This window comes from Dermacentor silvarum, chromosome 8 (assembly GCF_013339745.2).
Source record: "Dermacentor silvarum isolate Dsil-2018 chromosome 8, BIME_Dsil_1.4, whole genome shotgun sequence".
NCBI lineage: Eukaryota > Metazoa > Arthropoda > Arachnida > Ixodida > Ixodidae > Dermacentor > Dermacentor silvarum.
Window position 1 is genome coordinate 166,533,145 of NC_051161.1, and position 10,740 is coordinate 166,543,884.

General features: G+C 41.0%; 1 long non-coding RNA gene across 1 annotated transcript; it reads right to left on the reverse strand.

Moving 5' to 3' along the window:
* Positions 1–7,034: 7,034 nt before the first annotated feature.
* Positions 7,035–9,825, reverse strand: LOC125947476 (uncharacterized). The gene is made up of 2 exons (XR_007468324.1): positions 9,745–9,825; positions 7,035–7,201 (listed from the first exon to the last, which is right to left on the reverse strand). It is a non-coding gene; the product is annotated as an uncharacterized LOC125947476 (long non-coding RNA).
* Between the last annotated feature and the right edge of the window lie 915 nt (positions 9,826–10,740).

A 10,740-nucleotide genomic window follows, 5' to 3' on the forward strand; every position in this document is an offset into this window, starting at 1 on the left:
TTGCTCAGCAACATTCAAGAAGATTTCACCAGGTTGATTTTTCCTTTGAATAACTTAGACAATTCTGTCTCGTAATAAGTCATGCAGATGATTTCATTTTTTGAAGTCACATGTCAAGAAATCAGTGCTAGAAGAGAGTATAGCATTATGCACAGCTGCATATTTAAGGCACTTTCTAAAAACACACCGATCCATGATCATTCACTGTGTTAGTAACTATACTCCTACCGAAGCAGACTGAGAACACATCTGGGCTCAGTGGCGCACCCAGAATCTCTGCCAGGGGGGGGGGTTGAATTTTTAGGGGGGGGGAGAGCTAGCACTTTGCATAATATGCAATTTCCTTGCTTTAGCCAAAGGAATCCAACAGCGAATAAAATGCATAATAATTATAATTACAATTACACCAAGGATGATGACGATCTTTATTCCATCTGCATTTTACTCAAGGTTAATTAAGTGTGAATGAATAAAGACAAGACAATGATGGACTGTTTTTGTTAATCAGGAAAATTCGACGTCAAGCCACCTCCTGAATTGTAATGACAATGTGAACAGAGCGCTAAAGGTACACGTCGGACTGGTGGGGCTGGACGCGTCGGGGGGGGGGGGGTTTAACTTGGCCTCAGGGGGGCGTTACAACTACCGAACACCCCCCCCCCATCGGTGCGCTACTGTGGGCATTGCATTCAATAGCTGCTGTAAAATGCGAAAATTACTGCTTGTAGGTATGAATGAACAAAATGAGTAAGAAATATAGGTTCTCAAACTTCTAGTATTGAGTGTGGCAACATTTACGAAAAACACATTGCAACTGAAAGTTGCAAAACATGTGCTGAAATAACTGAAATAGCTAGATTTAATAGACCAATAAACAGAAACTGCGAATTCCCAACATTTCTAAATACTATTCCTCACTCTACCCTGATAGAGGTGGCTTCCCTTAATTGCTCACACCTCTGCCTTAATTCTATAATTCCCTGCTCTCGCTGCTTTGCCCATGCTGACTGGCACCTTGCACAAAGGTTAGGGCAAAAGCAGCTTGTGTTGTGAGGCAAGCTGTCCACGTCTGGTAGCCACATGTCAGTTTATCAGAGTAAATGAAAGAGAAGCCATGAGGGTAAGTCATAGAGAATACGGATACCTAGGTTCAATGATAAAAGAAAACGCCAAAATGGAACTATTAGGCAGTCCAGAGGATCAGCAAAGCTGACATAGATTGGAAAAACTGGAAAGATGCATCACGGTGTATATTTATGTTATACAGGTCCTAGTCAAGTTGACAGATTTTTACTTTCTAATAAACTTATAAGACAATACATGACCAGCAACACTGTATATGGAACTGAAACAATTTGAATAAAGTCATCTAGAAGTCAGGACGGAGAAGTGACTGAAGTGAGGATGCTAAAGTGGATGAAGTACAAGCAGAATGTGAAGATACGTCTTAAAAAATGACATCCAACACACGCATAAAGGTGGCAAAGACTGGACTCAATGTTCAAGAAGTTGAATATGATAATTTATTAGAATACATACATGAGAGGGCAGCAGCAATACAGCTGAGATAACTGTCATGCAAGAGGAAAGGATGCTAGTCTAAACATTAACAGTTGATCAGAAAATGATTAAGCGTGGGTGCAGGCTTATGTAGATTTCGGTATGGTAGGCACGATGTGAGAGTTGAATCTCATAAAGAACCGTGGCCTTACACGCCTCAAATATAAAATGATGTCGGCTAAGATGAGTGTATAATCAAGGATAGCATCAAGAGGGGGCCTCCTCCAAAAAAGAAAACAAGAGGGAGAGAGATGTTCGACGTAACAGATACAAGTCATACTTATCACAATTAACTCCAACATGTCTCGGGGAAGACACAAACTGAATCTGCCAATGGTGTAGGCAAAATGGTGTATATATATATATATATATATATATATATATATATATATATATATAAAATCAGAAGCACAACTTCGCGGTTATCTTAGGTTTATTATTTACCCAACAGTTTCGGTCGGTGGACCGACCTTTTTCAAGGGATACAGGAAATTCTCGCAACAGTCTTTTTATATCTTCAGGTAACCTAAGATAACCGCGAAGTTGTGCTTCTGATTTTCCTAAAAACGCTTGGGCCATTGAAAAATCCAGTTACTACTATATATATATATATATATATATACGTGCATACATACGTACATACATACATACATACATACATACATACATACATATTCCGGTGTGATTGGCGTAAAGTACTATATTTTTTTCATAGTGTGTTACCCTTTGAACTTGGGCCCTTGCTGTTTTAGTATAGCAGTTGCCAACTGGCAGATAAAACGTAAATCTGCGCAACTAAGTCTACGACTGGAATATAGTAATATAGCCATTTCCTGCTTGTAATTAATAACCACCTCTTTCTCTTTGCACGTAAATAGTACGCTGATATTCCCGAAAGAGCATCATACAGTAGCTTATTTGTGTTTGTTAAATAGGGAACAAAAATGCTTTACTCAAATCTGCATACTATATTTGTTTATATGATTGATTAGTTGGTGAACTTGTCGATGAGGACTTTATATTTACTGTTGCAGCAAGATACTGGCAATATTACATGACTGAAATGTTGCGATTTCACTTAGTATGTACATGGCCCCTTCATACATGAATGACGGCGCACTGTCAATAAATGTGTCGAAGTCAGATAATTTTTTTCCATGGAGCTAGATAATATCTTTAAAGGATGCAGAGAAGACAGGAATATCCTTTGTTGCATTGTTTAGGGAGTCCTTGTTTAATACGGAGTAATAAAATTTTGGCTTGATGTACAGTCAGTATAATGCCAAACATTTTCATAAAAGATTTAAATTACTGGTATTTAGAAACGTTGGGAATTTGCACTTTCTGTTTTTTGATCTATTAAATATAGCTATTTCAGTTATTTCAGCACATGTTTTGCAACTTTGCAATGTGTCTTTCGTAAATGTTGCCACACTCAATACTAGAAGTTTGTGAACCTATATGTCTTACTCATTTTGTTCATTCATACCTAAAAGCAGTAATTTTCGCATTTTACATCAGTTATTGAATGCAATGCCCACAGTAGCGCACTGACGGGGGGGGGGGGTGTTGGGGGGTGTCCGGTAGTTGTAATGCCCCCCTGAGGCCAAGTTACCCCCCGCCGACGCGCTTCCAGCCCCACCAGTCCAACGTGTACCTTTAGTGCTCTGTTCACATTGTCATTACAATTCAGGAGGTGGCTTGACGTCGAATTTTCCCGATTAACAAAAACACTCTATCACTGTCTTGTCTTTATTCATTCACACTTAATTTACATTGAGTAAAATGCTGATGGAATAAAGATGGTCATCATCCTTGGTGTAATTATAATTATAATTATTAGGCATTTCATTCGCTGTTGGATTCCTTTGGCTAAAGCAAGGCAATTGCATATTATGCAAAGAACTTGCTCTCCCCCCACCCTAAAAATTCAACCCCCCCCCCCCTGGCAAAGATTCTGGGTGCGCCACTGAGCCCAGATGTGTTCTCAGTCTGCTTCGGTAGGAGTATAGTTACTAACACAGTGAATGATCATGGATCGGTGTGTTTTTAGAAAGTGCCTTAAATATGCAGCTGTGCATAATGCTATACTCTCTTCTAGCACTGATTTCTTGACATGTGACTTCAAAAAATGAAATCATCTGCATGACTTATTACGAGACAGAATTGTCTAAGTTATTCAAAGGAAAAATCAACCTGGTGAAATCTTCTTGAATGTTGCTGAGCAACACATATAAGTTAGGGAATGCTTTGGAAAGCCTGTGACCTGGCTTTAATTCAGGTTGCATGCCTAAATGAAATATTGCATTGAGAATTATTTTATGTCGGTAAGTGCACACATATTTGTGTTTATTTCTGATGTTCTACTGCGTTAATTACTTTCTTGGTTCAGTGCATATATTTATAAAGCAAGAGATAATGGCTTGTTTTTTCTTTGCATTAGGAAATTACAATATTCGTTTAACAGCACACCTAACATAAATGAGCACACTAAACGTTGATTGGCAAGCAAAACACGTACTTGTCTTTTGAATATCCCAGCTTATGTTTTAGTGTGTGCAGTTCGAACACGATTCTTGAGAAGCACTACTTGACTGTTACAAGTATGTGATGTACAATTACTCAGCACAGCAGACAGATCCAAACTATTGCAGACTGGTACTTACCACACAATGCAAATCTAATCATACCTCAGGATTTTTTTTACTTGCTTGGGTTGCCACACAGCATAATGTCAGTATGCCTCAGGATTGTAGAGGTGGATGCCGAGTACAAATTAAGGAGGGGGGAGGGGGGGGGGCTTTGGCATGAACACTGGTAAAGGAAGTATTATTTGTAGGGGTGGAAGAATATTTGAAGTTTTGGATATGAATCGAACATTACATGCTAACTATTCGTATTCTAAAATAATGAACTATTCAGTATTTTTTATTAAGTAAAACTAGCCAAATACTTCGCAGTAACCGACTGTTAAAGTTGTTACTGTTCACCATCTGCTAACAAAGTATCACAAATTATCACAAGTGAAACAACAAAAGTTTTCGAAGCAATGCAGAAACAAAATTGGTAATGCAAACTGTGTTTTTGGTTTCATGATGGAAGGCTACATGACAACTCCTGATTTTTTATTATAGTCCATCATTTATTTTTATTGACAGTCTAAGCATGTAAATTCTTTATAACCAGTGATTTTTTTCTAGCAACCTGTCCTTTTAACATGTCTTTACAGCAAAACAGTCCTTCTGCAGCTTTTGTCTTCCATTTTTTTGCAGCAACCATTTATTTAGTACTTTTTACAGCTAGTCATACAGCAGCTTTTCATGCTTAGAACTCTTGTTTGCCACCAGGCTCTAAAGATTTTGACAGGTGCTTGTGCAGTTTTTTAAATCACAATTAGTGAACTTGTGTTTAAAAGTAATCCTAAAATTTCCTGATAGTTAGCAGTATTTTTCTTTTCTTTTGTAGTCAGTACAAGCACGGTGCTTAATTATATCAAGATAAATATGCCTGCTGCAAATGTATTCATCTGTATTCGACTATTCGACACTTACTATTCCCATCAGAAAAAAATTACATTTGCCAACCTCTAATTATTTGCATTCAAGTAGTGAAGAGTTTGACGGAAGCTCGTCTGGTCTGGTGGAAAGAGGCATGGTAAGTAGTTTAAACACAAACCATAAAAATGAAAAATTATCGATGGTTCAACTGGAGCTTCGTTCACAATCATGGCTCTCAGGTAGGAGCTAAAACGTTTATAATATTTTTATTTTTGTGGTTGGCAGTCGATTTTCAATTGATTATTATAATTAATTGCATTCATCTAGTCCTAAAGAAGAGGCAATGTATTTGGAGTACTACTTAGAGTTTTGTTGCCATTGCAAAGTTTTTTTATGTAACTTTATTCACCACACAGGTACAACTGATACATATTCATTCTTTCAAGGACGTCACCACTAGTGGAGGGTGTTATTCTGCACTTGCACAATTATTTTCAGAGATTTTCAGCAAATATGTAGTCCTCATAAACAGTACCTAAATAATTTTAGCCTATGTGGTTATTCATTAACCATGTTAATGGATAGTTACCTCCCGGTTAACCTCCCTGCCTTTCGCATCTCAATTATCTCTCTCTCTCTCTCATGTAGGTTTCATCAACTACTGACACGACGCGGCCTTGGCAAACTTGTGAGCTCACAAATTTGAGCATGCAGTAAGCCCCCCCCCCATATTTGTTTTGATAAAGGCTTCTCCTTTGGTGCTACTCTGGATCCGCCCTGTTTTCTGTGATTACCATCATGGGCAGACAACCTCAGGAAAACGTTTCATACACAAACGTTGTTCTTTCACACTTTGCTGACAAAGATGGATATTGAAAGCAAGGGTGCCATACCAGGCATGTTGGTCACAGACAGAACTGCGGGGGGTTCTGAAAGTATTCATCTAGTGGACACGTCCATTTCATCTGTCGCTGAAGTGTTGATTGACTAGGGCACCTGTCTCCCTCTCACGAGTGCCCCAGCCCAGCCAATCAGAACTTAAGCAGCAGTTGAAATGGTTATTTCCGTTTGGTTGACACTTGCAGAATACACCCCCTGTGCTCTGTCCTATCTTTCTGCCCTTCCCCATGTAATTTACTCAGTAAACTACTTGTTCATATGTTGGTTACCTTAATCAATGTTCAAATAGCTCAACACTTAAATAGGTATGTACAAGTAAGGCACCATAAACCCAAGCAGTTAGCTTGGTGATTGCCACCATACAGACTCAACCAATGGCTTCACTGTAGCTTTCCAAGGTAACTTTACTGCACTTTGAATGTAGAGAAGGTGGAATATAAAAATAGACTAGCATTTCTCTATTGTACATCACCCCCTCCACTTTGTGTTGTTACAATCAGTATATTCAACCCAAACGAAGTACTAACAAAAAGGAATTGTGACACTAATTTCATTTCACTGCCTCATTTTTAAAGGTGTAGCAAGATTCTTTATTTGCATTAGCAGTTGTTACTCAGGTTTCAGCTATCAAGGCCTTATGGCACGTTTGGACGTTACCTGAACTGAGTAAACAGCACAGATTGCATAATTTCTCAATACGTTTTCACAGCTTCCTTCACCTTTAGTTTTGAATTAAAGCCAGCATTTCTCTTGTGGCCATCTTTAAAGAGCTTGTAGTAATGTATACCTAACATAAAAGATGGGTGCGTTGTAGTGCTAGCATGCTGTCCTAGAGTACATTGTTGTATGGAAAATGTGCCGACACACAAGCCCGACAAATGCCACATCAAGCATTGGTGTTTGCTACTCCACCTGGTGTTTCAATTTTACAGCATGTGCATATTTTACCTGTGCACCAGTAAAAAGGGTCCAAAGCTCTTCCTGAAAACTCTCACACGCACTTATCACAATCAATTCCCCATATAGGTAGTTTTGCTGAAGAGAACGGGGATACAAGCATAATTAGAGACTGAGGAATGTGGGTAGGAACACTTTATTTTCAGCACACATGTTTTTTTGATGAACTGCTTCTATACTGGTGAAATCTGTGCTTTTAATAAAAGTACACCATGCTGCTTCACCACTCCATGCCAACTGCAAGTATCCTGTACCAGGAAGTCAAACCAAGACGTGGGATGTTCAGTCTGTCAAAAATAAAAATGAGTCTGAAACGTTGACATGTAAAAAGTAAAGCACACTCAAGAAAAACAGCACAAGAACAAATCCAACGAATCAGAATTACATTTGAGAGCAAACATATAGTTTCTATGGCACAGTGAAGAAACCTTATTCCTCCGACGTTTTTTTTTTTTTTGGTGTGAGAAAAGATGAAAGTACACGCGTTCTATCTCATTTTGTGTATCTTTCACCTTTTCACACACAAAAAGATGTCTTAACGTGCCCAACTGTCTTTGCATATCCATTTCTCTGCTCTCACACCATAATACCTACCGTTAAAGGTTGCAGTAATGCTCAGCTTGAATGAAGCAACACCAACTATGTGTACTGTGCTACTAAACATGGCAATGTAAGTCAAGCTCAAGCACAGCACATTCATGTGCTATATACGTTTGCTCTTGATTGTAGGTAAGAAAAATAAAAAGGAAGGCATGCTAATAAGAATGGTCTTTGAGGCGCTATGCAGAAGTGCTCTCCCATTTGAACAGAAGTTAAGCGCAACCGCAATGAACCAGAAGACAACTTATACAGCATTCCAAATCTAGGGACTCGATGTGCTGGAGATTTTTCTGAATTCATGGTAAAAAATCTAGATGCTAAAGGTGACACATATATAAACAGGTCTCTGCTCAAACTGGTAATGCTATGTGTAGCTTAGTTTTACAAAATGTGCCCTACCACTAGTCTCCCAGGCTGAGGCTGCAGTCCAGTTGCAACTACAAATCACTCAATTATGTCTAGGGCACACTTGAGCAAAATGCAGACAAAAATTACTGCACCACTGAGAATGTACTAGAGGCTTCAACAAAGCAGCTTACAGCCTGCATGGACTGGAGCAAGAGAAGTGCGTTTTGGGTCTAGGTGTGCACAGCTTGCAGTTGCTCATGGGCGCTGTTTAATATATTTACAGATTTCACTTACTTGTTGGTTTCGGACAAGAAATATATTGTATTTTGTATCCGTTCCACTGTTAAATACTCAAACCCAGGATACCACAGGTCTGTTTCTGGCATCTGATTTCTTCTCAGAAAACTACCCCTCTAAAAAATTTCACAGGTACTTAACCCCAACCTCTCTTAAGAAGAGCCTGATTTTTTAACATGACAAGGCCACTAATTACACAGTGACTCCTTGCGATGTGATGTACGTAAGCACTTTAAAAGGAAAGGAAAATTTAATAGCAGTACGACAGGTACACAACAAAGCAAAGTGCCTACCCTACAAAAATGCAACAGGCGAAGCAGACTGCACTGTTTAAATCAGGGGACAGAAATGACATGTGAAATTATCGGCCGGTGTCAGTGCTCCCTGTCATTTCAAAAGGCTTAGAGAATGTTATCTGTAAAAGAGTTGTGTCATCACCAACAGCCAACAAACGTTCTCGAAACGTCATCCTGGCGCAAAAATATGCTTTGTTGAGACTAGAACGTTGAGACTGGTAGGGTTCGTCGCTGGCTGAAACCCTACACTCCCGATTCGCGTGATCCCTACCCACTATCGGTATGCTTCACCGCAATACACAAACTGCGCTGGTATAACAGTGGTCGAACAGGCTGGTGCGAACGTTTCGACAAGAGAGCTTGCCTTAACCAGCTTTTCTTGGCAGTTTTCATATATGTGAGTACACCTGCCAATACACTTATTACGCTCCTCCGCGCGCGTAATGTGATGGGTGAAGGCGAGTACGCGCGTACATAGTTAAGGAACATATACATGTCCCGTGATAGCGGCCCCTTTTCACTTTTGGTATGCTTCACTGCAATAATTTTTGAGTAAGCTTAACACGTCTACTACGTTTGAGTAGCGTAACACGTCTACTGCGGCGAAGCTGACTTTAGGAAGCCGATTCATTCTACGCATCTTAAGAGGCAGGTCCGCTTATCACGCTTGGCAACGTTTGAACACCACACTTGCTGCATTAATTTCTTTAGTTATTTTAATTGTATTGTCATAGTGATCATGCATCCCGCAGTAGCAGGCTGATACTGCGTCATAATCGTTCTAACTGCATCAGGACAGCGTGTAGCTGGTAAGCATGCATGCAACAGGCACGGCGGCACTGGCTGTTGTTGGGAAACTTAGAGACGCTCTTTCGCGCCGTAATGACATTTGTCTTATTAAAAGGAATGCAGGTGATGATTAAATGAAATGCAGCAAAGCTGTAGAAAAGCAGTAGAAAAGCTGTTCGACCATCTCGCGCAAAAACGCGATTTAACACGATCTGGCGGAACAGCTCACCATGCCAGGATTTTCTTGCGTCCTCGTTTTTTCACGCATCATTCACTGAACCACACGACTGGATGGTTCTGTACACGTACTAACGATCCTGACGGAGGATCAGCTTTATAGCTTTATATGGGATGCCACGGCCCATTCCACGGGCCGGCTGCAATTTGACGCGGCCACGAGGCAAAATATGCGCGCAAGATAACTAACAGCAACACATCAAGCAGCTGACATCCCCAACCTTTTATTACATGCATATAGAGTGGAAAAATGGATTACTTACTCTGTAAGAAGGCACGGAATACGGACCGCTTCACAACGCGACCGGCCCCGCAGAACAGCCGCCATGAAAATAAACGGACCCCGCAGGGTCGTCTGCGCAAGCAGGCGTTTGGTGTGTTACGACACCACGGACCCGAGCACACGGGGGTTGGACCCTCACACGCGTAGCGTGCGTGGCTTAGCCGTGTCTGGGGAAAGGGGGATCCTGGAGGTTGAGCTAATGCCGGGTGTATGGACCTTTAAGGCCCCCCGGCGGAGGCAACACACCTCTTTGGCCTCTGCTTCACATAGACGGCACCCCCGGACTGACCCACCCGGGGGAAATTGGTAGTTGCCTTTTCCTGTCTCTCTCTCCCTCCAACCTTCGTCTTTCTCTCTCACTTTCCATCTCTCCTGTCTTCTCTTCACTCCGTTTTACTTCCAATTTTCCCGGCAGCAAGGGTTAACCTGGTGTAGTTTATCCAGCCTTGGGTCTATTATATTAGGTTTTAGTAGCTATGTACAGCTGGCGTCTGCGTCTCCTTCAGGTCTCGTAGCGTCCCCTTGTTGGGCTCGGTGGTGGGCGGCTGGAATAGTTACCGAAATCATTGTTACCTTTATGGCTCTTTCGTCATTCCCCCGACTCCCTGATCGCTCTCACAAACGAGGGCGCACGGAAGATATTTTTCAATTTTATGGCAACCGAACAAAGAACTTTCCACGCTTTCACGTCATCCACTCTGATAAACTTGAAAAGACAGTAAGAATGATCTCACCCTTTCTCGTCTCGAAATCTCTAACCGAAGTTTTCGGTCCGGGTTACAAAGCATCGAAAATGGCCAGTGGTGATCTGCTACTCGAGCTCCGTGATCAGAAACAACATGAAAAACTGCCCAATCTAGTGTCCTTTGGGGATGTTCCAGTAACAGCAACCCCGCACCGTACCATGAATACCACCCGTGGCGTCGTATCCGATGCTGATTTGTTGGAGCTATCTGAAGCTGAACTCCTGGAGGGC